Genomic DNA, 27,267 nt, shown 5'->3' with positions numbered 1-27,267 from the left:
GTGGACCGGCAGGACTGGGATATGAAAAGAAGCATCCTGCAAGTCCAACGCTACCAACCAGTCTTGCGGGTCTAGAGCAGACAAGACCTGAGCAAGTGTGAGCATCTTGAACTTCTCCTTTCGGAAGAAGTGATTGATGTTCCGAAGGTCTAAGATAGGACGCAAGCTCTTGTCCTTCTTTGGAACCAGGAAGCAGTTGGAGTAACAACCACAACCTACTTCTGGCATTGGAACGCGCTTGATGGCCCCCTTGGGACTGTAACTTCCTGTTGAAGAAGTGCCAAGTGATCCCCGACATGCAGTGGGACTGAGGTGGCATTGCTTGAAGGGTAGTCTCGAAGGGGAGGGAGTAGCACCATCGGACTATCTGCAGAACCCACCTGTCCGAAGTGATGGTGCGCCAGTGGGGGAGGTGATGGCGAATCCTGCCACCCACTGGCGTTTGGTGGCCTGGAACACCGGACTAGGAAGGTTTGGAGGTTGTGGCTGCAGAGCAAGTGGTGGACTGACCCGCCCGCAAGCCCCGTGACTCACCTCGGCAGGTTCCATGTCTGTGGCTGCACTGAGACGGTTGCTGCACAGGCCTGTGGCTCTGAAACTAATGTGTTTGGGCGCCCCTTCTTTGAGTGCGAAAGGAGTGAAAAGGAGAAGCAAAAGGAGTGCACGTGGCCGAAAGGTCTAAGGACGAGGCCGTAGCCTGTGAGTCCTAAGAACGCTCCAACGCACTGTCTGCCTTGTCGCTAAAAAGGCGAGTGCCATCAAAGGGCATGTCCATTAGAGTGTTCTGGACATCCCCGGAATAGCCAGTTGTCCTCAGCCAGGTGTGGCGGCGTATTGCCACTGTGATGGAAATCACCCTGCCCAGTCGGCAGTGTTAAGGCCACAGCAAAATTGTGAACTTGGCTGCGTCTCTCCCCTCAGCAACAGCTTGGAAGAGCACTGTCCGGGCCTCCTCCGGACACTGAGGTAGCACCTGCGCAACCGTGTCCCACACAGAATGGGAATAACAGCCCAAGAGGCATGCAGTGTTCACAGACCGCAGCCCTGACCTTGCGGAAGTAAACAGTCTCTTTCCAAACTGTTCCAGTTTCTTGGATTCCCTATCCGGATATGCGGAAGTGAATGCGCTTGGGGACGCAGAGGCTTGGACAACCAAGCTCTCAGGGGTCGGGCGTTGGGAGAGGAAAATGGGGTCGCCCGGGGCCAGGCGAAGGCATCGGGCCACGTTCTTATCCACGGGAGCCCTGTGTAGGGCCTGGACCAGGTGCCCAAAAGAGTGTCTGAAAGTGCGTCATTAAAGGGCAGCAGCGGCTCCGTAGAGGAAGACGCTGGCCGGAGCACTTCTGTCAGGAGGTTAGTCCTGATGGTCACCGGAAGGAGCTAGAAGTGGAGCACCTTGGCTGCTCTACGCAACACAACAGAATATGTGCCACCCTCCTCTTCTCAGTCCGGGTCCAACTCGCACTGGGTTGCGAGAGGGTCCTCAGACCCCTCCCAGTCCTCCCCTTCCTCCCCAACCTGCCGGGCAGGTGGAAAAGAGGGAGGCGGATGGAGAAAGGGATAGAAATTCCTCATCGGTGTCGATCAACACCGGTCCGGCACCGTCTCCACGTCAGGGTGGAAGCCGAGACAGTGTCAGCCATGGAGCCAGCCAACACGGGCAGCAGTGCCGTAGACGTCGATGTATGTCATACGAGGCTGGGATCCATGCATAGATCCATGGGGGTCTTGCGGCACTGAGACCGGAGTCGGCAACTACTCAGACACCTTCTCTCTGCTTCCACACATCTCATTCATACACAGAGCCAGATCAGGAGGACGGGCGTTCTGTTACATTGCTCCTAAAGCATGGAACAGCAGCTTTCAACACCCTATCAGAGCCTCCTGCTCTACTTGAATTCGCAAGGAGCTGTACAGCTTGCTTTTCAATTAAACAAGCTACCATAGGCAGGGCTAAGCAAGCACACTTCCTCAGTGTCAGGATACCGCGAAGGTATCCGGATACCTTCGCGGGTGATTCGCTCTCTTTATAAATACACATACCATAACTTTTTTCAGGACTTACAATCAACAGCATTAAGCCTCACAATTCATTCAACATGAAAACGTAATGTATTTATTTACACGTCTAATAAAGTGCAACATCACTGAGGTCACTCAGAGCTCTTGTTGAACCAAAGAGCAAAAGTAAAGAAAAAACTCTGGATAGCTGGAGGTAGTCATCTGCAGGTAAGATGTATGAAAGATGGGTTTTAAGGCACAGCTTTGCAGGCCCAGTATTATCCTGAACTACATCTAGTTAAAGCTGCCATATCTGGTGAATTGGATTTCGTCAAGAAGGTCACTCTCCATATACTGCCCTAGACTCCAGCTCGGAATATACTTACTAAATTTGTTTACTGGGATTTGCCTACAGCCCTCCCTACCTGTGAGCTGCTGTCAAAATGTAGGTCCAAAAGCGACTGCTTACGAAGTACTAGAGAAACCTGCACTGCATCACTTGCTGCACCTGGCTGAACGTACCTACTGGTGCTGCCTGTGCAACCTTCTGTGTTGAAGGTTGATGCATTACCATGGTGTGGTTGTGCAGATTGTATACCGAGAGGAGAAACAGGACAAGGCTGCGCTGGGATCCCTGTGCAGTGTCAGCTCCTGCTTGCTCCACCTGAGCAGCTCTTGTATGGTGAGCAGAGAAGAAAGGTGTTTATTGGTCTTCTTGGACCAGCTCTGAGTTCAGTTCTAATGTGGCAAAAAGCTTTGAGGACCCTGTTACTAAGAGGAGAGTCTTAGGAACAGAGACTGAGACCAGTGGTTGACACTGCGGGAAGATTACTAAAGAGCACATGAAGCACTGGGACTGGTGACCCACATCAAAACAAAAACAAATAGACTCTGCAGACAAAACTATATGTACCTTCACAATCACTTAAAGATATGAGGTAAACAGAAGTGGTAGCAGTTTTGCCTAGATTGTCCACTTGCTTGCGAATCCTGGCATCCATTTGCAGGAAGTAAGCTACTTGCAGATAGTGCTGCGAATGGATGCTCCCTACTGTGATTGGAGTGGTATGTGCTGACTCAATATCTACTTATCTGACAAGATCATCTCCTCTGATGTAGGAACAGCCATAGTCAGGACACCACCAGACTGGAGACAACCAAGTATTAAACAATTAGAAACAAGGCAACATGTCTCCCACATCTATGTACCAAACATTTGGAATGGTATCCTTATGAATACCGGTTGGATGAGGCGTAATCTTCAAATAGAGACAAAACCGAGGTATTAATAGTGGAAAATTGACCACAGCTTTGAGAATCTCAGTGGTGACCGCTGACCTGGGTCCGCTACCCACACCTTGTAAAGCTGCAAAAATCTAGGCATGTGACTAGATCATAAGCTCTCTATGGATATCAAAATGTAAAATAATTGCTACCTAATACTTCTATCAACTGAAATGCCATAAGAAAATTCTCTGGTTCCTTCCACTGTTGGCACAATTGTCTGTGGTCCAAGCCTTGATTATATCTAGGCTGGACTACGGCAATGTGGTTTATTTGGGCAATGCTGGAAAAAACTCTAAAAAGGCTCTAGATGGTGCAAAATCCTGCTGCCCGTTTGCTCTGCCATGTGCCTCTGCAGTCAGCAGTCACATCCCACCTTCAATCTCTACATTGGCTGATGGTGGTGAAGCCCATACACTTTAAGAAACTATGCTTTATTGCAGGAGGTTTCACATGGGAAAAGCCCACTATATCTTAAGAAGCTGGTGCTTCGCTGTTCACCTAAATGTATTCTTCGCTCGTGATATTAGCACATTGCCACTGTACCTTAGTCACTATCACCAAATTAGACAGTGTGGCAGATGTCTCCCCTCTTTTTGAGTAGCCATGCATCTAGAAATACATATTGTATATTCTTCAGATTACTCCTGATCTGCTGTATAATGATATTAAAATAATGTGCGCTGACGAAATTATCACTTGCACCCAAGGAGGCACACAGCATAAGAATGTCCTTGGGGCATTTCAGTCACACTCAGACAAGGTCAAGAAGCTGCGGTCTGTACCAGCAAAAAATTAAGCTAATGTGGGCCCTAAGTGGTTTAATCATGATTGCTCTAAAGCAGCGAGCAATCTAAGGGTGGCTTTAGCAGCTAAACCCAGAGAACAGGCTAATGTTCAATTATGCCGGAAGGAATATAAACTGATATTAGCCAAACGCAAGGAATCCCTAAGGGTAGAGGCTTGGAACGAGTTATTGGACCCTAAAATTCTTAAGAATAGCTCTAAATTTTGGGGTGTATTGAAAAAGCCCTTTCTTGTCCAGGAGACCGGTGACGGTCTTGAATGCCATATACCCAAGGAGGATTGAAAAGCACATTTTAAGCAATTGTACGACTGTCCACTGGAAGAAACTCCTAGTCCGGCATCTGCCAACAATGGAAAGTTACTTAGAATTGACAGGAGTGAAATCCTCGAGGGTATCATGGGACTAACAGCCGGGAAAGCACCCGGTCCGGGTGGGATCCCTCCGGATTTATTCAAGTCTGAGCCTTCTTTCTGGGCTTCTATTCTGGAATCTGTTTTTAATGCTGCAGTGCAATGTGGATGCCCCCAATCTTGGGGTGTCGCCACAATTGTCCCTGTCTTTAAAAAAGGGGACAAATGTAGCCCACATTGCTATAGACCCATTTCACTTATTGATTCCATTGTAAAAATATTAGGAAGGATGGGGGGGCGCTAGAGGGCGCACTGCGGAATGGCTGGCTAGTGTGTCAGCTCCGCCGGACGGTCGCGCGTTTAGCGGCCTTTAACCCCTTGGATCCACCACATATGCAGTAACTGACGGTGCATTGGTCATCGGACATCGCGGCCGATATTGTCCTGCATGCAGAAGGCGCCGACAAGGCTAAATAAGGTTGTTCCAGCCTGGGAGACGGAGATCGCGAGGCGGCGCATCAAAATGGCCGCTCATGAAGATCGGCAACTCAGCGCTGGAGGGGCGACCAGGCGACGTGGGGCCGGGTGCTGACTCGGCGCAATTACAGTTGCAGCTACGATCCACCAAGTAAGACTATGAGGTGGGAAAACACAGTGCGGAGCGGTGATTAGCGGCGAATTGCTGTGCGTTTCACGAGAGCGAAAATGGCGGCGCCAGTGGAACGCAAAGGTCCGGTGGCGGAGATCGACTGAGCCGAGCGCCAGATATGGTGCAGACCCCCGTAGTTGTCTGGCGGGTGCGTGGAACACTGAAGATTGCTGACTGAGCGGGGCTCCCTGCCCTCGCTGCTGGCTGTGCTGCGCGTCTTCCCAACCGACCACACACCGAAGGCTGGGAAAGCAGCGAGGTAGGAGAGGCGAACTGCGCATAGCACAGACAATAAGACGCGAAAGCCTGGCAAACTATCCACGAGCGTTTCACAAACGTATGGGCTCTGTCAATTGCCTTGAGCTGACGCCGCTACTTTCAAGGGAGTCATTACACTAACAAAAAGAGCACTGCTGCCACGGCTCCCCGAGGGATCCATAGCCTGCATCACCCGCTGTATTTACAAGGCGCTACTTAGTTGCGGACGGATTCATACCCACACCTGCAATGGCCGGCTGATGACTGCGCGCACGGCGAGGTGGGGGGCTGCTGCGACCACACATCGCGCAAACTCAACGCCAAATTAACAACAGAGCACTGCTGCAGCGGCACCCCAAGAGATCCATAACCTGCATTACCCGCTGAATTTACAAGACGCTACTTAGCTGAGGACGGATCCATACCCACACCTGCATTGCCCGGCTGATGACTGCGCGCACGGCGAGGTGGGGGGCTGCAGCGACCACACATCGCGCCAACTCGACGCCAAATTAACAACAGAGCACTGCTGCAGCGGCACCCCAAGAGATCCATAACCTGCATTACCCGCTGCATTTACAAGGCGCTACTTAGCTGCGGACGGATTCATACCCACACCTGCATTGGCCAGCTGATGACTGCGCGCACGGCGAGGTGGGGGGCTGCAGCAACCACACATCGCGCCAACCCCACGACAAGTGCGACGAGCGCTAGCAGCCCTAAGTCAAGCGGACAAACTACGCCAAAACAACTCCACGACATGGGGAAGCCGGACCGGCAACAAACCAAGCTCCAGTTCGAAGCGCGAAAACAGGGCAAAAACACTATACCAGACCTCGAAGCGGAAGGGGGCCACGAACCATCGGAAGGATCGGGCATGGAATCGGTGCTACGGGCGATCCAGCAGAGCCTGCAGGAGATGAACGGGAAACTGGATAACGTGGTACCGAGAGTGGACAACATGGCGGCGAAAATTGAACAACATGACGGCGCATTCTGGAAGCTGAACAGCGAATTTCGCAGGTGGAAGACAACCAAAGAACCACGTCCAAAGCCTGCAGTGGCCTGGAAAAGACAGTAGAAAGCCTGCGAGCCAAGGTGGAGGACCAGGAAGCCAGGTCCAGGCGCAACAACGTCCGGATTTCGGGTTTGCCGGAATCCACAAACACAGGGAAGATGGAGACCTATATAGAAGGACTGGTGAGAGAGATCTTCGGCTCTGAGAAGCTATCCCCAATGTTTCTGGTGGAGCGAGCTCATCGGTCACTGGCTCCGGTCCCGAAGTCTGGCGCTGCCCCACGCATGATCATCGCCCGCATGCTTAATTACAGGGATAGAGACACGATCTTGAGGCTGGCCAGAGAACTGGGTAAAATTACGCATCAAGGAAACACGCTGGAATTTTATCCAGATCACACCATGGCGGTGCAACTTGCTCGGAAGGAATTCGCTCCGGTAAAAAAGAAGCTGAGGGAACTTGGCCTGGAGTATGCCATGTTATATCCGGCGAAACTCAAAATCATCACTGGCGGGAAACCGGTCATACTTCAGACGGTACAGGCGGCGCATGAATATGTTAAACAGCAAGGAAAACGACGAAAACAGCAAGATAGGAATGAACCAACGAGCGATGTGGAATGACCAAGTTTGATTGTGCGCAGGCTGATCTGAACTACGATGCTCACGAGCAAGAGGCAGCTAGCAGCACCTGCACCTGACGGCGGACGCGCCTTTGTGCCATGGAGACTTCGATTGACACTAATGATAGACTGGCGAGGCACTTACGAACTAACTGTGAGTACAGACCGTGGAATTGTAATGCCGTGAGGAAGACGTTTAGCAAGCGAGTATCGGCAGTACTGTTAGCAAAGAAGGAAACTGGGTAGACTAGCGGAGGGGGGAGGGTGGCCGCAGACCGGTGACAGGCACCCTGGCTGAGACTATCGTCCTACTACTCACCCAGCAAGAGAGAAAGGGTCAGTGCCGAGGCTCCACACGTCAGCTGCACCGCCACATGTATATGCGGGAAATCTAGTGGGCCGTTACTGCACTGTTTCATGTATGCTGATTGACTTGAGGGGATTAAGGGTTATTACACTCATGTATAATAACGAATACTATACGTGCGACTGTCCACATCCACTATGTGGATGGCGATGTGTGAACCTGGCGACACCCCCATGCGGGTGTACCCCAAAACATGTTCGACACCGAAGTTAAAGTTTGTTTGGGGATGGCTTTGGCGAAGTTTGGGAGCTAAAGTGGGAGGGGGGGAGGGCGGGAAGTTTGAGATACACCCGAATGCAGCCGCTGTATCTGAGAAGCATGGCGAACTCCTTGATCTTACATAGACATGTGGATGTTGTTAATGTACGGAATAAACCACTGTCACTTTCGACAGCAGTAAGATGTCACACGACACAAACACACTATGAGATGCGGGCACTATGCCAGCAGTGCGTAATATCTCTCCACGAGCATGCTCATGGCCAGTAGTGGTACCCTCAAGTTTCTCACTTGGAATGTGCGAGGTCTAGGTAACCCGAAAAAAATCAGGCGATTGTTTGCTTACTTTGACCGATTGCAAATTAACATTGTTTTTTTACAGGAAACACACTTGGTTCGGGATGGCACATCTACGCTGGGTGCTAAATGGGCTGAATCTGTGACTAACTCCAATTACTCGTCCTACTCCAGAGGGGTGAGCATACTGATTAAAAAGGGGACTGGCTTTGAGATAACAAAGGTACACAGAGATGCAGATGGGAGAAGCGTGGCGATAGCTGGCACGGTCAGGCGACAAAAGCTACTATTAGTGAACACATATGGTCCTAATGTGGATGACCCGGGGTTTTTCAGTACGGTATGGCACCTCATCACTGATATGCAGACGACTCACGTACTATGGGGAGGAGATTTCAATGTTACACTGCAGGACACGCTAGATAGAGCAGCGCATACGTTGGAACAACATGGGAATGCCAAAACAATGCTGCAGGACGCCATGGAGGACCTACATATGGTTGATATGTGGAGGTCACGTAACCCAGGGCTGCAAATGGCGACACACATACATGCGGCAAACAATAGTTGGTCTAGGCTAGACTACTGGCTGGGCACACAAGAAGTACTATCATGGGTTGTTGATATCAAACACTTACCACGTACACTATCTGATCACAATCCGGTACTGTTAGAAATAGCCATCCCATATTACGATCCACCACCCTTCACTTGGCGCTTCAACGCAGCTGCATTGCGGGACCCCATATATGTTGACACAATACAGAGGGCGATTGTAGATTACTTTGAAATTAACAGCCCATCAACTGAGGACCCAGGTTTGCTGTGGGAGGCCTTTAAGGCAACAATTCGGGGTATCTGTATCAGCACGACCTCAGGCATCCTCAGGGATATCCGGCAGCAACTCCACGCGCGTGAAAAGGCCATCCAGACACTGGAACACACATATACCCAGACGGGAGACACTAAAGTATTGAGGGACATTCAAACGCTGTTAACGGAACACGATCAATTTGCAACTGACGAACTTAACTATGTGTCCAAGCGAGCCACAGCTAGACGATATGGGGAAGGGGGTAGACCTGGTAGAGAACTGGCTGCGAAGATTTGCGCAGGTAAACCGCCACAGAATGTAGCGTCCATCAGTACTGACACCGGGGAGACGGTCACAGATACGAAGGGGATTCTGAGAGAATTTATGAACACATACGGCACACTCTATAGGGCACGCCCTTCACCCCCACAGGCAGAATTATTGAAATATATGGAAGATATAGAAATGGCATGGCTAGCCGACGGGCATAGGAAATATTTAGAACGACCTATAACGGTGGAAGAGGTTACAGACACCATTAAGCGGTTACCCAATAACAAAGCACCGGGGCCAGATGGCTTTGTAACGGAATTCTATAAGACATACGCAGACTTACTAGCCCCGCATCTAGTGCGACTGTATGGGGCGGCGCATGAGGCCCAGACACTACCAGCCTCTCTGAGGGAAGCCCTACTCATCACGTTGTTGAAGCCTGGCAAGGAAGTGGATAAATGCGACTCATACCGCCCTCTCTCCTTATTAAATGTAGACACCAAAATAATAGCTAGTTTACTGGCGGACAGGTTGAAACCACTTATGCCATTAGTGATCAGGCCAGATCAGTCTGGATTTATCCCCGACAGGGCCACCTCACATAACACCCGCACACTATTTGCATTGGCACACTATTTGGCCCCGGAAACGAAGGCCGTGGCAGTGCTACTTGACGCCGCTAAGGCATTTGACACCATTAGCTGGCCCTTTATCCAGGCAGTTCTGGTGCGTATGGGATTTCCTTTAATATTCCTGGGATGGATAGCGATGCTGTACAACAACCTAACGGCACGCATCCGCGTGAACAGGTACATATCAGAACCCATTCCAATATGCAGAGGAACTCGGCAAGGATGTCCTCTCTCGCCAATGCTCTTCGCCTTGGTGTTCGAGCCACTGGCCTGCAAAATCCGGCAACACCACCACTACTCGGCGATTCAACTGCCTTCCAGGCCAATCCATATCTCGTTATATGCGGATGACATGGTACTATATGTTAAACATCCGGAACAACATCTCAATCCGCTTCTACGAGAGTACATAAAATTTGGCCAACAATCCGGATTGCAGATAAACTGGAATAAATCCCTTGTCCTATCCCTGACAGACAGCACACGTCCGATAAAACTGGACTATCCGCTGGAATGGCAAGAGGACCCCACTAAATACTTGGGCATATGGTTCCACAGAGACCCGGAAGTGGTGATTAGGACGAATTACGGGCGGACCATTTCATCCCTGGAGGAAAAAATTAAAAGATGGAACAGGCTACCTCTATCATTGGCAGACAGGGCAGCAATTGTCAAAATGGTGCTACTGCCAAAATTCCTGTATTTATTTAACAATATTCCGATCAAACCTCCGGCTGCTGTATTCCGAAATATCAAAACGCTAGTACTTAATTTGCTGTGGGCGGGGAAACAGGCGAGGATGGAACTGCGTACCATGACGCTGCCGTATGCCAGGGGGGGCTTCAAAGTGCCAGACTTATACTTATATTACTTATGCGCACAGGCGCAATACGCACACTTCTGGTACCACGAGGTGCCATTTCTAACACATGTGGCCGTGGAAGCCGGAGATGCAGACCCGATCCCACTAGCCAGCATACTGACACAAACGCACCAGGCTACACGACCGTGACATTAATCCGGTGAACGCCACTTCGGAGGCATGGAGGCTGATGGGTAAAGCAGCAAACAGCCTACCACTATATGCACCAACACTTCCACTGGCACATCACCCTGCCCTTTCGGTGACGCAGGAGCGGGTAGGCATGGATCTATTTAGACGGGCGGGAATAGACACTCTGGGGGATCTATACAAAGATGGGGCATTCCAGACATTAGATAAGTTACAATACATCAGGAACCCATCCCCACTGTTTAGTTTCAACTACTTTCGACTGCAGAGAGCACTTCGGGAACACTACCCTTCACATCCAGAAGAGCCGCCTACCTTTGCACCCCTGCGACTACTCCTCACCACACCCACGGCGTCTCATCTAGTGTCCAAACTATATGCGACTATGCAAGAGGCGGTGGGGGAACATACACACAGGGCCAGGGACAAATGGAGCGCTGTACTTGCAGAACCCCTAACAGATGTAGAATGGGAATCCTCTTGCATGCTCACGGGTATGCTAACATCGAACGGGAACCTGAAAATTATACATTATAAATATTTACATCAGGTGTACCACACGCCTCAGAGACTGTATAAATATGGTCTGAGGGATGATTCTAAATGTTGCAGATGTAAACAGGAGGATGCAGACTTCATGCATCTAGCATGGCGTTGCTGTGAAGTGGCTGGATTTTGGGAACAAGTTGTAAAAATTTTGAATGATATGCTTGGGGTTTCCATGCTGTGTGATGCGAAAATCTGTTTACTGGGTATTGTTCCGCAACTGAGAGCCTTGAAACGCAAATTTTGTGCAATTGCACTACTGCTGGCTAAGAGAAGGGTGTCTCTCCACTGGAACAGCAAGAGGGCTCCAGAAGTAAAGCACTGGATTAAGGATATGGTTTATTGTCGAGACACGCTTACCACATACGAGGAGGAGTTACCGGGCGGCTCTAGGCCTAAGGACTATTGGGGGTACCTACGTGCCTATTTACTAGTACATGGTGAGACAGACTCGGAAACAGGCGTGGAGTGAGGTACACACTTAACGGTGACAAAACGATGCGAAAATTACTGTACTACTGGCTTTGAGGAGGGAGGATGCTGTGATGCAGAGTGGCTGTAACAAGGGGAAATCTACATGTTGGGTGTTGCACTGTTATGTTTGATTAAGTTAAGTATATAAATGTGAAAAGGTAAGATTACTGATGTATAACTAAGCAACTACAGCACTGACATACAAATGGGAGCTAAACAAATATCACGCCGCCGGTCCGCTGGATGTCGGCTGATGGGCCGTGTACAATTGCTGGAAAAAAATTTCGAAAGTGAACACACATAGCCGGCCCATAGCGGTTGTAGGCGAATACACTGTATATGATTTTCGTTTTTGTATATGCTAATCAGTGCATAGAACTTCTTACACCAATAAATAAATTTATAAAAAAAAAATATATATTAGGAAGGATACTACTGCAGAGACTCTCATCCTGGGTGGAGGAAAATAACATCATGTCCATCTCCCAGTATGGATTCTGTAGTGGTCGTTCAACAACAACCCAATGCCTTAATCTTTTCCTAATCTTAGGCAAATATACATTGGCTCGCAGGGGTACCATCCACCTCGCCTTCATGGACTTGTCCTCAGCTTTTGACTGTGTTAACAGGCGGAAGCTGTGGCAATCCATGAGGGCGAGAGGGTTGGACAGTGGTATTGTTGACTTCCTAGTAGATCGTCATAGCAATACTAGAGCTAATGTTAGATTCTCTCAAGATCTGAGCGTGACTAATAATTTTAAAATTAGAAAAGGAGTCCGACAAGGATGCATTCTGGCTCCCTTTCTTTTTAACTTTTATATCAATGACTTGGATAGCGTGTTACAGGACGTATCGGCAGACTGTCCTAGAGTCGGTCGCCGGGGTATTCCAGTCCTATTATATGCAGATGATGCAGTACTCATATCGAGGACTGAAAGGGGCCTCCAAGCTCTTCTAAATGCTTTTAAGTCCTTCATGACAGATAGGGATTTAATGATTATTAATTCCAGATCGTTTGTCATGCAAGTAGGTCAACAACCCAGAAGGAACTTTTTATTTAAAGTAGATGAAGCAGTAATCCCCACATCAAAGACATTCTCTTATCTCGGGGTCCTTTTTGACAGTAAATTAAACTGGGGCCCGCATCTTCTAAAAAAGAAAGGCGAACTGGCTAGGGTCTACGCATCAATTTTTAATTTTGCATCCAAATTGGGGGGAAAACCAACTGGCGCCATGTTGCAATTATATAATGCCAAATCAGTGGCCACGGGCGTATATGGCAGTGAAATATTGGGGTATGTAGTAGGAGAACAGCTCCAGATTGTGGAAAATTCTTTCATGAAGCGTCTTCTGTGTGTCCCCTCGGGCACGTCTAATCTAGCAGTCCATGAAGAATTAGGGACACAATATATAAGTGATATTTTCTCCCTACGACCACTGACTTGTTGGATACAACTTTGGCTGAATCCTGATATCCCACTAACACACTTAATTGTGAAAGATTGATTGTCTCAGGATAATGCACTGGCTATCCCATGGATGAAATATTTTAAATCTAGCTTTTCCAGATTGGGGCGTTCAGAATTGTTTGAAAACCCTAGTAGCATTGTTAAGGGGGACCTGGAGGCAACGAAACTGGCTTACCTCATGGATAGGAAGTTACAGAGGGAAGCCATTGAGATTTAGAAGCAGAGTGTCAGAAAATACGTTATGCTGAAAACATCTGCATCTATTGAGCCCTATTTAATAGGCTCTCTGACCTCGCATGAAAACATTTTATTGCCCAGATTTAGGATGAATCTCTTTCATCTTTTGCCTATTAGGCCAAGAACTGCTATTTTTAGTAAAGTTGCAGCTCCCTGCGTCTGCGACGGAAAGTCTCCACAGGATATGCTGCATTTTATATTTTTATGTAGCTTTTATGAATACCCCCTTAAACGCTATCTGGTGACACTTTTAAGAAATCTTAATTTTACTCAAATCAGACCAGGCTTGATGTATTTACAACTCTTACACAATGACAGTATTCTCCATGTACTTGAATACTTAAAATCAACCGTTAAATACAGAAAATGCTTGGATTTATAATGGTCTTTACTCAATGAAATCTTTTTATGAATTTGTCAGTACAACTTGGATAAATTATATATTTCTTCGTTTTTTATGAAATGACGAAATTATACCTTTTTGCACCTCTGTATCCTGTTATGATTTGTATTTTTAATGTACTATGAATCTTCTGTATTATTGTAATTTTACTTTTGTGGTTTTTGCACAAAAACCGAAATAAAGTTTTATTGATTGATTGATATATTCTTCAGAACTAACCCAACCCTGCTCCAATTTAGAACAGTGTTGTATTTTGGCAAGGTTCGAGTTATATAAATCCAACATGCATAAATACACTGACTACAGGGAGCAGGCCCATCCTTTGGGTATTGGCTGAGGGATTAAATTGGGTTTTTACTGGCAAAGGAGCTCTGCATGAAGTATGAACTGAGAAGATGTTTAGGACTGGAGAGCGATGTATGGGACACAGACGATTAATCAGATGATGACCTGTCTTCTTGATGGGTCAGTGGGAATCACAAACATATTGGTAGGAAATTTTATATATAAAATTATTTAAACACAATGTTTCTTTGCTAATGCATAACAAATCTTATGGTCTGCTCTATCTATTTCTATGTCCAAATTGTCGCTCAATTGGATTGTTATGTTCTTTGTTTTTTGTCTTTGTTGTAAAAACAATGAAAAAGGTAAAAAATCTGAACACATGAGAGGTAGAGTCTAGCCAGATGTGCATTCTCTGGTTGCTCCCACTCAGAAGTAATATATAACTGAAGGCCTGTTTGATACGTTTCTTAAGTCAAGGAAGCAGGATCTATTTTGGAGAGGATGGCAAAGACCCCCAATAGATCTTCCGCATACAATATATTGTAAATAAAAAGACTTGTGCAAAGGCCCTTGCTAACTGATTGTTGAAAGCAATTGGCTCTTCGATACATGTGGCTCAAACAGGCTTAAAGCCCAAAATGGCCACTAGGCAGAAAATAGGGAGTGTCCATAATGCAATGACAGTCTGCCAGGATAACAGGCGATTTTCCGACTGACTTTCAAAAAGCTTTCAACTCCTTGGGATGGGACTATCTGTTAACCCCCTGATCTAGAATTAATTTCAACCTCCCCTTCCCTTCACCCACACCTACCAATGCATTAGCTTCGAACAACTGCTGAAAACCCACTTGATGGTACGGGCCAGAATAGGAAGAACGGTCTCTGACGCTATGCTGAAAGGTTGAGGGTTGGTACTCTAAATAAGGAATCTGTCCGGGCTCCAGGGGCTGCAGATAGAGCACCACTGTAGGCTGATGTCCTAGTATTCTTGAAAGAGCCTGCATGGTCTGGGACCCAAAGTTTGGAATTCCTGATTTTCGGGAAACTCTCAAGGATTATCAACCAGGTCAAGTCGTCCATGGTTCTGATCAGGCGTTCATCACAGGGCCAGGACTGAAAAGGAGACTTGTAGGTCCCACAGAACGATTTAAATACTTTGGGGTCAATGTGACAAATGAGGTCCAGGAAATATGGGAAAGGAATATTCTGCCACAGGTTGACAGACTCCTTAGAAATAGGTTATGTTAGGGGAATTTATAAAGCGCATGGCAAGCCGAAGGCATCCAAACTCTGTAAGGTAACACAGACTCCTTAGGGGTTAGTTCATTAACAAGAAGATTTTGAGCCGTTTCCTAAAGTACAATTCGTCATTAATTGTCCACAACGAGAGTGGCAGGCAGTTTCAAAGTTTGGCCACATAAATTCTAAATGATCTTCCTCCCTTCCTCACACTCCCCACGGGTGGGACTGCAGCCTGTAGGGTGTGAGCAGATCTAAGAGAACTACCAGGTTTATAGGGAGAAATCAGCTGTCTGGAGATGGAGGGCCCTCGATCTCGAAAGGCTGTGTGTGAGATAAACAAAGCCTTGAATTTGATCCTCTGCATGACCGGGAGCCAATGTAGGTCGGCCGGGACCCGATGTGCTGATTAGGGATGTTGAACAGGGTCCTGGCTCCCATATTTTGCGTCACCTGAGGTTTAGGGGCTCCCAAGTAAAGGGAATTTCTGTAATCCAGGTGAAAGGGAATTAAAGCCTGGACAACTAACCTTCTGGAGAGGAGGAATCGGGTGCATCATGTTCAGGTAGACACTCTCTGTCTTTCCTGGGAGGCTCTACTATCTTCCCATAAGCTATTCCCTAGACAATTAATGCAATTTGAGAGACTTCCTGTGAAATTAGTGGTCCCCCAGAAATGGTCTTTCAACATCTTTTAAGTCACCTTAGAAAGTGGTAAACTAGCTGCTGGCATCGATTCATAATATAGAGTATTGCACTTAGGCATACTCAAAGAGTGGTGGTACAATAGTCAGTGTAACCCACCCATTCCACTGAGAGACAGATTTTGCATTTGTTATACAGCGGTTCAACTCAACTCTCGCTCCACTCGGCACCAGCGTGGTATTCTGGGTCTGAGATGATACAACTAGGGCCTTGGGGCGAATACAAAGGCTCTTTATGGACTGGATGCTGGCTTCCTCAGGTGGCTAAACTACAGGAATTAAGGCAATGGGATATTATTGGCATTTCAAGATTGGATAAGGGTAGTGATGAACTCCTTATGCAATCTACAGAAGGAGCGCAACCTTCACTGTAGTAAGTTTTGTCTCTTTGTATAGCCCAGTAGAAGCCAAAATCCTAACAAAGGAATTGATAAACCATAACATTTCTCAGATTTACTGGTGGTCAACTGGACGCCTTCTTTGACCAACTGTAGGGTGTATAGTTAAAGGAATTTGGGCTGCCTATCAGAAGACAATTAGAGGCAGATGTAGGCATACCCTCAAACGACTGTGATTGCATTGCAGTTCACGTCTACACAATTGAGTACTTGCATTGGTGGAAAGCTATGAAAAAGGGGGCGACCTCCCTGCCCTGCACGTCATGTAAGTCTTAAAAAGGAATTCTAGTGCATACAGTATGGAGATGAGACAAGGTAGCTCCTTTATGGGAGGAGTTACTTTCCTCTATGGTTGGATTATTGGGCTGGAAACTTCCATTGGCGCAAAAATAACTCTTACACATTGCAATTGACTTAATGCCTATTTACGAGTTCAGTGGTCCAATTGACTGCTGAGACCTTGTTGGCAGTCCAACCCCTGTATTCCGAGTTTTGCAGTCCGACAGCCACAGAACCGGTGAAATAGACGGGGATCTGTAATCCAGCAGCGGTGTGTGCTGCAGTGGTCAGAGGCTGCAATATACTGACGAAGCCGATGTGGCACTGCCAATCATATTACGAGTTGCCTGAATGCGGCCCTATCCACCGCAGTGAGCCTGTCATGGAAAGTGCAGTGGTGCGGCAACTCAGGGGGTGTCGCCTCTGAGCTGGGGGGTATATGTTGTGACCCCCTGCATGTTTTGCACCCCCAGTTCCTGCACAGGAAGAAATGCACAACATGGTGCATTTCTCCCCGATTAGGAACCTGCTGTGGCGCTGCCTTTCTATGGCTTCTTTGAGGCACCCCCGTGGATCTGCCACAGCAGGACTGTCCTCCAGGATTAAACACGTAATCCGGTAGGCGTTCTGGCTTTGGCGGTCTCGCAGCAGGGCGCTGGCGTGGCGGCCAGCTGAGAGACCGCCAACATCGTAATCAGGCCTTTAACCAGAAAGGGATATAAGATGGCCCTGTTATGGATGGGCCTCCTAGTGACGAAAAGAAGTATCGCCAATTTCTGAAAAGACTGGGAGTCCTCGTCGCTGAATGGGGGAAGAAGAGTCTGGACCACTGCCTGTAGAGATTTCCGACTATCATGGTGTATGCCACCTTGTTAGTTTCATACAATCAATAAAATGTTTTATTTAAAAAAATGCATATTGTAAATCAAAAGTTATTTTCTTGAAAAACGTAAATCACAAATATTACATAACTTGCATCCAAGATTGTGACACCATCTAAGAAAATAATATTGTTAGGGTAGGGGAAAGCACATTAACATTTTAATAAACTATTTAATTTTTTTTACATTCATGATGGTGCAGAAGTGTTGTCCTTGGTTACTGTGATAGTTCTACGCGATATGGAGCTATGCAAATATGTTTTAATTATATTTCATTAAGAAATGTTTATTTCATCAAGGAACCGCTGAGAAGATCAGACATCTACCAGTACCAGCTTCTCCCAACCACTCTCCAAACCTGTATGAGGCCAATCGCCCCAATCATATGTCTGCAGAGTACAGCCCTTTACTGAATCTAGTGCAATTTTCAAGTTCTCTTTAAAACGATAGCTGATCTCTGGTCATCTTTTTCTACATGTGGTTTCAGCATTTGCCCTTAGAATTTATTATTGCACCAAAAAAAAAAAAACACGTATTACACAATTTTTTCAAGTAATGACCAATTAAATGTTTCATAACAATAATTAATTATAATTCATTTACTTCCCACCCTATTCCCCTACAAAAGCTACAACCTTCACCTGAAACAATTATAAAATTAACAAATAATTATTAATTAAATAATTAATAATAATTAAAAAGTTATTACTATTTAATTATAACTAATTTACTTCCCACCTAATACCCTTAAAACTCCTGCAACCCGATATGGTACTAAAGAATGACAAAAAAGTTATTCAATTAAATTTAAAAAATAACAATTTACAAACTGTATTAAAAAACTTTAAAAATGATACAATTTGTAACACATACAATTAAAATACAGAGTAAAATCCATAAAAATAATTAAAACCAATATTTTTGTAAATGATATTGACAAAAGATATATTTAACATCGATAATAACAGATATTTTTGTAAATTATATTACTGATTTTGATATTTTTAAAATCCATATTACTTACCCTAAAATCGATATTCCTGCACAAGATATTTCTGTATCATGATACTTCCAACTCAATATTTATGTATCTCCATATTTATTTTTCAATATTTTGTCCGAATACTGGATGAATATATAAGAATATCTATAACTAAACTATATTCATTACTAGTTTAAAAGTAATCTTTTAAAAATTCTCTATTACTTTCTATAGGGAGACACACAGACACCGGTGCAAAATTACGTACAGTAACTTTACTTTTGTAAATTCAGTCACAGGAGTCTCCACCCCCTCATTTGAGGGGTTTGAGATTTGTAAATTCACATCTAGGTGTAAATCTCCAAGTGGAATTGACAAATTCCATTCATCATGAGATTTACACCTAGGTGTAGGTCTAGGTCTATGTGTGAGGTGATCTACACATGGAAACGTATCTTGATGAAGAGGGACAAATCTTTTATTTGGGTCATAAATTATGGTTTATCCTTTTGAAATGTCTATTTCAACAGTACAATCCTCAAGGTCCAATTTTCTTCTATAATTATAATACTGCATTTTCAGTGCCTCAACAGCAGTTGAGCAAGACTTTTTAAGGAAAGTATCGAGGATCAACACTGCTAGAAGTGGATGACCTGGGAGGACAAGCTCATGTTAATTTAGTCTCGCTACCCCTGGTATCAGAAAAAACACTTGCTAGAGGGAGAGACCTTTCAGAAACTGCTTCATGTGCAGTCATTCATTGCAGATTCCTCTATGACGATATGGTAATTAAATTACTAGACATTGGGGGAAAAGTCTTCGCAAAAATATTATTAGGCATACTTAAGGATTGGGTGGATCAGCGGTCGATTGTGCTGGTGGAAAAGGGGGGCTTCAAGGAAGGCCACTCCACCGTCGACCATTGTTTCACACTATGGGCAGTGGCACGGAAGTCAAATGACAAAAAGGGAAGCTATATTGCTGCTTTTCTGACTTGTAAATGTAAATGTCATGTTACTTATAGAGCGCACTGTCACCAGACGGTCACCTTGCGGTGTTGCCTATGCGGCTTCCTGGCGCTGATACTCATACCGCTGTGGAACCCCTCCTGGCTTTCCCTGTGAAGTGTCCACTCCTGGGCACCCCCAGGGTGAAGCCAGGCATCCTTAGCGCTGTTGGGGCCGGTGTGGAGGCTAAGCAAGCTATTGTCCAGGGTTGCAGCGTGGGGCCCGTGATTAGAATAGGCACCGAGGCGAGAATTAACAGGTCCGAGGAAATTGAGCCTGAGACCCCGCCGAGGCAGGAATCGAACCCTATTCCCTGGCCAGAACTCTGCATCAGGGTCTGCTGCTCTAACCATTGAGCTACACTCCTCCATGCTGCGTTTGATTTAGTGGACCGTAAATGCCTGTGGCAGACTTTGGAAAACTATAACGTACTGGAAGGTCTTCTGGCTATAATTAAAAAGCTACATAGAGGAAACTGGGCGCATATTATTTAGGATAGGGGGGGTCTTAGAAGGCTAAAAATAGCGATTGAGAACGGTCTCAGACAGGGCTTTGTGTTGGCCCCATTGCTCTTCGCCATATTCCTAGCAGATTTGCCCTCTGCCTTAGAGGTCATTAGAAGTGCCAGCCCGAAAATGAATGGTAAAAAATTGTCATGCCTGTTGTACGCAGACGATCTGGTAATTTTTTATCAGACCGAGCTAGGCCTACAAATGAAATTAAACGCTTTTAGAGAGTACAGTGTGGCAAAGTATTTAACTGTAAATATGGATAAAACTAAAATGTTATGCTTTGCGAAAAAAGACCCCAGTTTTAGGTGTTTTTTTGGCACATTAAAATTGGAAATTGTGTGAGAATACAGATACCTTGAGGCCTGGTTCGATAGTACTCTAAAGTGGCATACACACATAGAAGCCCAGAAAGCAAAAGCCTTTACATCTGTCTGTGGGTTGAAAAAATGTAATTGAGATTACAGGGATATGTGTCATAGACCGTTGTTAAAGGCCTATATCGCAATGAATCCCCCTCAAGTACTGTACGGAGCAGAAGTCCTTTAGCTAAGTGGTAAAAGTGACTGGGATTTAGAGGAAGGGAAGTGCTTAAAATCCCAACTGCCGGTACCAGGCTCAGCAATGATCCAGGCCATTAGAATTGAGCTAGGAATAACATCATGGAGCATACAGGCTCAAGTGACTTTGTTAAGGTTCTGGAAACGCCAAGATCCCGGTGCAGTGCAGAAGGTCTCACAGTGGTGCAGAAATTAAATTCAGCTCAGTAGTCTAAAATGGGCAAGGAGACTATAAAGAAATTGTATAGGGTTGGTGAGAATTTAAAGGTGAGAATCTGTCAACAATCACTGCAGGCAGAATTTACCAAGAGTATACTTAGATCACAAGGCCAGGAACTGTCCAGGAGCAGGGCTAGAAAAATTTGGAAAATGGTACTAGTCCTGCAGCTCTGGTACCTTGAAAAATGTCCTCGACCTAACAGTAAGCTACTTGACCTCCGTCTCTGAAAGCGGAGCAAATGTGACAAGATAATAAGATTTAAAGTCATCTTTATTGCTCATTTGCTTTGTGAGCAATAAAAAGGCCTTTAAATCTTGTTATCTTGTCACATTTGCTCCGTTTCAAAGACGGAGGACAAAAGTTAGTATGTTTTCCTACTCGCCAGAAAGGGCGAGTAGGACCTAAAAATAGCTCGACCTCAAAAAATTTACCTTGCAAAAGCGAGCGGTCGAGTGGATTTGTAGAGCCCTGCAGGAGGGTAGATTTGGAGTACTTGAGCACAAAAGAAATTGGTACAATTTATGAGGGCTTCCTGGTTGAATGAAGCCTGGTAACCTTTTAAGACTAAGAATTGGCATCAATCCTTGGTTGGCAAATGACAAAATAAAAGCAGACAGGATACAGCCTGATGGAAAATGTAAATGTATGCTGGGGAAAAGGTGATATTTTGCACATATTATTAGATTGTACAGCTGTTTTAGCCCAGAGTAAATTATTTTTACGCTCCATTTTCTTAAAATATGATACGGCGTCACGCGCTTAGGCGGTACATTTACTTACAGATATGTCTAATCTCGAGATTGCAATTGGAAGTTTTATGAAGGCCGTAAAAGTTTTTTTAAGGAAAAATTTGTAGTATTCTCAGTGATCTTAGAGGCCGAATGTTATTAATATGTACTTATTTATTAACAAAAAATTAAATTAACTTGAACTTTTATTAATTTTAATGGGGTCGTACTGTTAAGGTTCATATTAGGAAATTATGTTATTGTTGTCACACAATGTGTGGGTAATCGTGTTGTAAATTTTCAGCGTAAGTTGATGAAATTGCATTGTTTTATTATTTATAATAGTTGTTTATTCCTGTTTAAAGACTATGGTCTAAATAAACATTGCTTTTGATTTGACTTGACTTGATATAGTAAGCAAACTTGATTCTCTTGGTGTTTTTAAAAGACTTAGTTGGAAAATAAAAAACAGTAATCAAAACACTATGCCAGAGCTTAAAATACTTCCAGTGATTAACCTCTATTTTCTGTTTATGACATTAAACACTGGTGGTAGAGATAACAAAACTAACAGATATTTTGTCTCCATGCATGAAGGAGCAAAATACTTAACTGTACTGATGGAAGTTCATGCAATATGGCCCTAGCTCGTGACCCGAGACAAAGAGAACACATCAATATACCTCTTAGATGTTGAAGATATGGTGCAGACACCTTAAGCAGATCACTGTATGAAGAAGAGAAAAGTGTTGTCATTGATAGAACAATTACAGTCGACAGTCATAAGCAGGCAAATACTCCTTTATTCAACTAATCAGGTTTGCCCCTCCCCTGTTCTTTTTTACTGAAATTCTTAAGCTGAGACCATTCAAATCCAGAGTGATCCTCAAAGCCCGTGAATGATTTGCTGTGTCTCTCATTCCTGGGAATATTCACCAAATGTATAAAGAATCAGTTTGTTTTTGGAAAAAGCACTCGCACTCCTTTTTCTTAGTTTACAGCCATATGAACTGAGGACATTGCTCTATTCCGCTATAAGAACTTAGCACAATATTGCCATCTTAAAGTGTCAGCTTTCTTAGATAATGATGCCAATGTCAGTCAGATACCTTTATTCGATTCAAAAGAATCATAAAAGTTTACAAGAAAGTTCATACATTCATTTTAAAATACTAAAGATTTTAGCAAACAGTACACAAAATATGATATTAAGTACATAAAATCAATACAATGTGTTCATGATTCATAACGTTTCCTAATTAAAAGAACAATTCTGATAAAACTGAGCACAGAGCTACAAATGGTAACGGTTGATAATGACCTCAGGTGATCGAAACGTTCTTGATAAGTACAGGGACCAATGTCCCTTAGAATGGGCTTAATAAAATGGGCTTGAGATCTTTATAAAGTAAACAAAAAATCATAAAGATGCATTGTGCTCTGATGGGCTGCGTTATTACATGGACACGGACAAGGGGGGAGTCTCTCACACCATCCCCCCCTGTTTCGGAAAAGTCACAAGAAAATGCAGTGTATTTAAACGAAATCTTGTAATTAAAAAGCACGAATGAGCCCGAGTAGTAAAAGACAAGTAGAATTGTTGTTGTTTTAAAGATACATATGCCACTGTATTACTGTGCTGACTAGACAACCTTAAAACAGTATGATCTGCATTATTGATGACAGTCTTCATATTAGATTGAATAGACTCCGGGTTTTCATAAAAATGTACAAGACCTCTCTTATAAAAAGTTTCCTTGACATAGCATAACCATGGTACCGCCATTGCATTGTCAAGGTTCATACAGTCTCTTAAAATACCTCTTGAAAATAACAGCTCTTCTGAGGTCCAAATTGTCCCCATAAAAGCAACGGGGAAACATGAATTCTGTCAATCACAATCTAAACCCACCTCGGAATGACAGAATAAGGTAGAAGTGCTACTGGGGGTAAATAGGAGGCGTTTTAAAAATGTGTTCTCTAATAGTAGTCGCCACTGTTAATCGTAGGTCTTTGATTAGATTTAAGGGAACCTCTACATAGGTCGATCTGAAACCTGTGCACAACGGTCAAGGTTATTTGCTGGAGAACCATCCTTGCTCTTGATGTTGCAGAAAGTTTAATCAGGAACTCTGGATAAAGAGGTTTCTGTCAGTGTTTCACAGAGATATTGAGAATGGCTATGGTCATAACTGTCATCGTCTCGACTCTAGGTCCTGATACTTTACATTGAGTTGTTTGGGGCCATAGGCGGACGTAAACATACCTTCCTCCTCCCAATGTTCGGAATTATGCAGGTGTTGTGGAGAGTTAGTCTATACCTTGCAAGGGGATGCCTACTCTATAGAAAGACCAGATGCATGTTCTGGAAGAAAAGTAGTTATAGTGTATTTCTCGGAAATAAGCAGAACCTTATGTTTCTTTTGGAGGTAACTGTCTTTTACAGTTAACGTCTGCATAGATGGCGGTGGGATCGTGGATAAAGGGGTCATCGGTGATGAACGCTTCAACAAATTTTTTGACACTGACTTCATTGATAGTAATCATTTGGATGGTATCGATGATGGAAGGGAAAATGTTATCAACAGTGCAGTAGAAGCAACTGTTGTCGCCAAGAAGACAGTAGCTGTCCTAGTAGTCATTGACTTTACCCCTGTAGTCTTTCAATGTTTCCTCGTCCTCGAAGATGACTCTGTTGTTGAAGTGTTGATCAGCTGTATAATCATTGACTGGACTGATGGAGATGGTCTGGTCAATGACGAGAAGTCTTTGGTGAGAGTTGGACGAGTTTTATGCTTTGGAGTTGGTGTTTCAGACACTGGATTAGGACTAGATTTGACAGTGTGAATAATCTCCCAAAAAGTCTTTGGTCTCTCAACATCCTCTGAACCTTTTTTGGATGTTCTTTTGAGTAAGATAGTTCGGACTTTGAAGCTTCATGCGGTCTCTTGTCTCAATGTACCCTTTTTAGATATTTGATGGGCTTTTTTGGTGTGCCATCAGGCTATTATTAATAAAATGGAGCTTTCTTATATGTGACCTTTTGATTGCAAATTAGGGGCCTTCCTTTTCTATTTTCTAAGGTATTAGTTGATAAGGTGCAGCATATTTTGCATTCCTTAATTTTATGGTTCGGGTACAGATAATAAGCATACTCTTCAGAGTGTAATCTTTTCTTTTTACAAATCACACAATGTCTGATGAGAATATTTTTTTTATAGAAGTCTCAGACATTGTATATGATCATCTCAGAGAAATGCTTGCAAAGAAATCTGCACTGAATAGGACAGCTTGAAGTAGAAATAAAAGTCACTTAAGTGTGAGCAAAAGAGCAAAGCGCAGAGAAAACCCTTCACAAACGATGTGGTTGAAATCTGAAAGATGATAGTCTCTCAGGGTGTGGTCATGGGGCTAATTATATCGGATTGGTTGAAGTTTAGTTCTACTTAAATGATGTGTCTAGGCTACTAAACAGTGTTTTAGACCTAAGATTACATTAACATAGGACTGCTACTGAGAGGTTACTGTCAGACTCCCAGATCAAGGGTGGGGGTGCTTTAAGCACTTGAATCTATGAAACACCCAATTCTGAAGAATAAAGAATTATAATGCAAGATTTGGTTGGTTTTAGGGAAATATGAAGCCACATAAGTCTCGGGATCCTTCTATGAATCTTATACCTATGATTCCAGTAAATCAATTATTAGTTTGTGTCATTACACACAAGATGTACACAAATACTCATCCTTCTTGGCATTATGAAGGCAGTGCATCAAACAATGACCAACCACAATTATCTTCATAGCAAAAAATATTAGGCAATTTTTCTGTACATCAAAATACACAATGATGCAAGCCCTTACGCCAAGTGGTCTAAGAAGGTGTCACCGAGGGGATGGGAGACATCCTGTAACTTTATAAAATAGATTGAAAAAACATATATAACTTTTTTATTCATTTACAGTATTTGCTAAAATCTGAACCCATTTCTATGGAAAAGCAGAGGGATTCACCTTAATATGTTTTGCTAAAGCAGAAGCATCTCAAACACAAGGTGGGAGAGAGAGTTTTCTAGTTAAAAACAAATTTTAGAAACAAATGCAGTGGGAAGAAAGGTGGTAACGTGTCTTGACTGTTCTTTTTTTCCACATCACATATTCAAATTACAACACCATCACATTTACAATTTGAGACACATGAAAACTGATATAGTGCATAATGGCAGCTTTGAAACTCGCCCATTTTGCAGAAAATATTGAGGTGGAGGCACATTTTGGGATTTACTAAAGGTCGTGGGAGATAAATAGTGGGAGAAATTTGATGCTGACCTTTTTATTCCTGTTTAGTCTAGCTTAGCCATTTGTATACCTAGGTAGAGTGCACTGGTGTAGCAGCCTAGCCATTCTCTAACACTTCAATTAATAAACTTATTACTGATTCATGGGGATTTCCAGAAAGTGAAATAAGATAAAACAACCAATGAGGGAGACGAGATGAACCCACTGGCAGGGAATATGTTTAAGAAAGCCTAGCTTGGAGGAAGGCCCTATTGATGTGATTTAAAGATTATAAAAAGAAACAACCAGATTTTAATTTGTCAATATGACCACTGAACATAGGTATCCAGAATGTGTAATGTACGAATTTGTTGAGAACTAAGCGGTTTGCCTCAGTTTCATTGACATGGGAGGAGAACACATTTTTGAGCAGTAGGTTACAGAAAAATATATTTAGTGTGAGAAAGTCCATATGCAATGGTGCACAAAAGTGTTCTTAATGATTATTCATGTTTTTAAGGCAAGTCCTCGACCTTGGTGTCCCCAGCTAGTTTAAAATCAAAGTACGTCTCACAAATGGGCAAAGAAACACTAAAAGTAAATTGAGCCTTCTGAAAAAACCCTAACACTTTGGAACCACATACCATTTGAACTAGTACTCAACCCTAAGTTGCCATCTTTGCAGGAAAAGAAAACCCACGAAAACGTATCTGTTTAGAACATTCCAAATGTTTAAGTCAGCTTCTCACCACCATCTATGATGTTTAATTCTTGCTCTATGGTTGAAGAGTATGATTTTGTATTATTCATATTATCGAATTATTCTCCATTGCCCTTGTGGCTTAGTTTAAGATTTACAAATACCGTAAAAATATATGAATGAATTTAAGCAGAGGTGTGTTTTTAAAAAAAAACTTGAATCAAAATGCACCACACCATCCTGAGTCCTGTTCTAACTTAGCACTTAGGCTTTAGCCTCTTTTATAAATAGCTATCTAATTATATTACGGTCAAGATATGCTCCAGGTATATGTTTCTAAAAACAAAGTGTAGGAGAACGGTATCTTAAAAAAAAATGTAATAATAGCACTGAGTTATTCCTGTCAGCCAAAAAATTATGCAATTTAGCTATGTAAAATAAATTACGGAAAGGGTCAAGAAGGTACATATAAATAGAAAAACGCTATCAAACAAACAAACAGAGAACAGGTGTAGAATGTATTCTTTCACAGATCTGCAATGTGCTCTAACTGTAGGAAAGCAAAGATCGCAACCCACTCAGCAAAATGCAACAGTAATCACCTTCTGTTAAGCGAGAAACGCACAGATGGAGGCAAATAAAAGCCAATACTTACAACAAAAATAAGGATTCATGTTTTATTTAATTGCATACAACGAAACTTCAAATGTTCAAGCACGCAAGTTATCCCTAGAGTTTTATTTTTATCTTGAACAAAACGTGC

The 27,267-nt window shown here is 44.0% G+C and overlaps 1 protein-coding gene across 8 annotated transcripts in view; it reads right to left on the bottom strand.

Annotated features, from left to right (window-relative positions):
- LOC144755958 (signal transducer and activator of transcription 5B) overlaps positions 1-27,267 on the bottom strand; it is a 1,707,375-nt gene that overhangs the window by 1,040,207 nt on the left and 639,901 nt on the right. For 2 of the 8 annotated variants that reach the window (XM_078645400.1, XM_078645397.1), the window contains one exon: positions 22,211-22,254. The exons of the other annotated variants lie outside the window; for them this stretch is intronic. The gene's annotated coding sequence lies outside the window, so the exon portion shown is untranslated. The remainder of the gene's footprint in view (positions 1-22,210; positions 22,255-27,267) is intronic. 8 annotated transcript variants of the gene reach the window in all.

This window comes from Lissotriton helveticus, chromosome 5_1, assembly GCF_964261635.1.
Source record: "Lissotriton helveticus chromosome 5_1, aLisHel1.1, whole genome shotgun sequence".
In the NCBI taxonomy this organism is placed as follows: domain Eukaryota; kingdom Metazoa; phylum Chordata; class Amphibia; order Caudata; family Salamandridae; genus Lissotriton; species Lissotriton helveticus.
The sequence above is the reverse complement of the archived record's forward strand: the minus strand, read 5'-3'. Positions and strand labels throughout refer to the sequence as shown.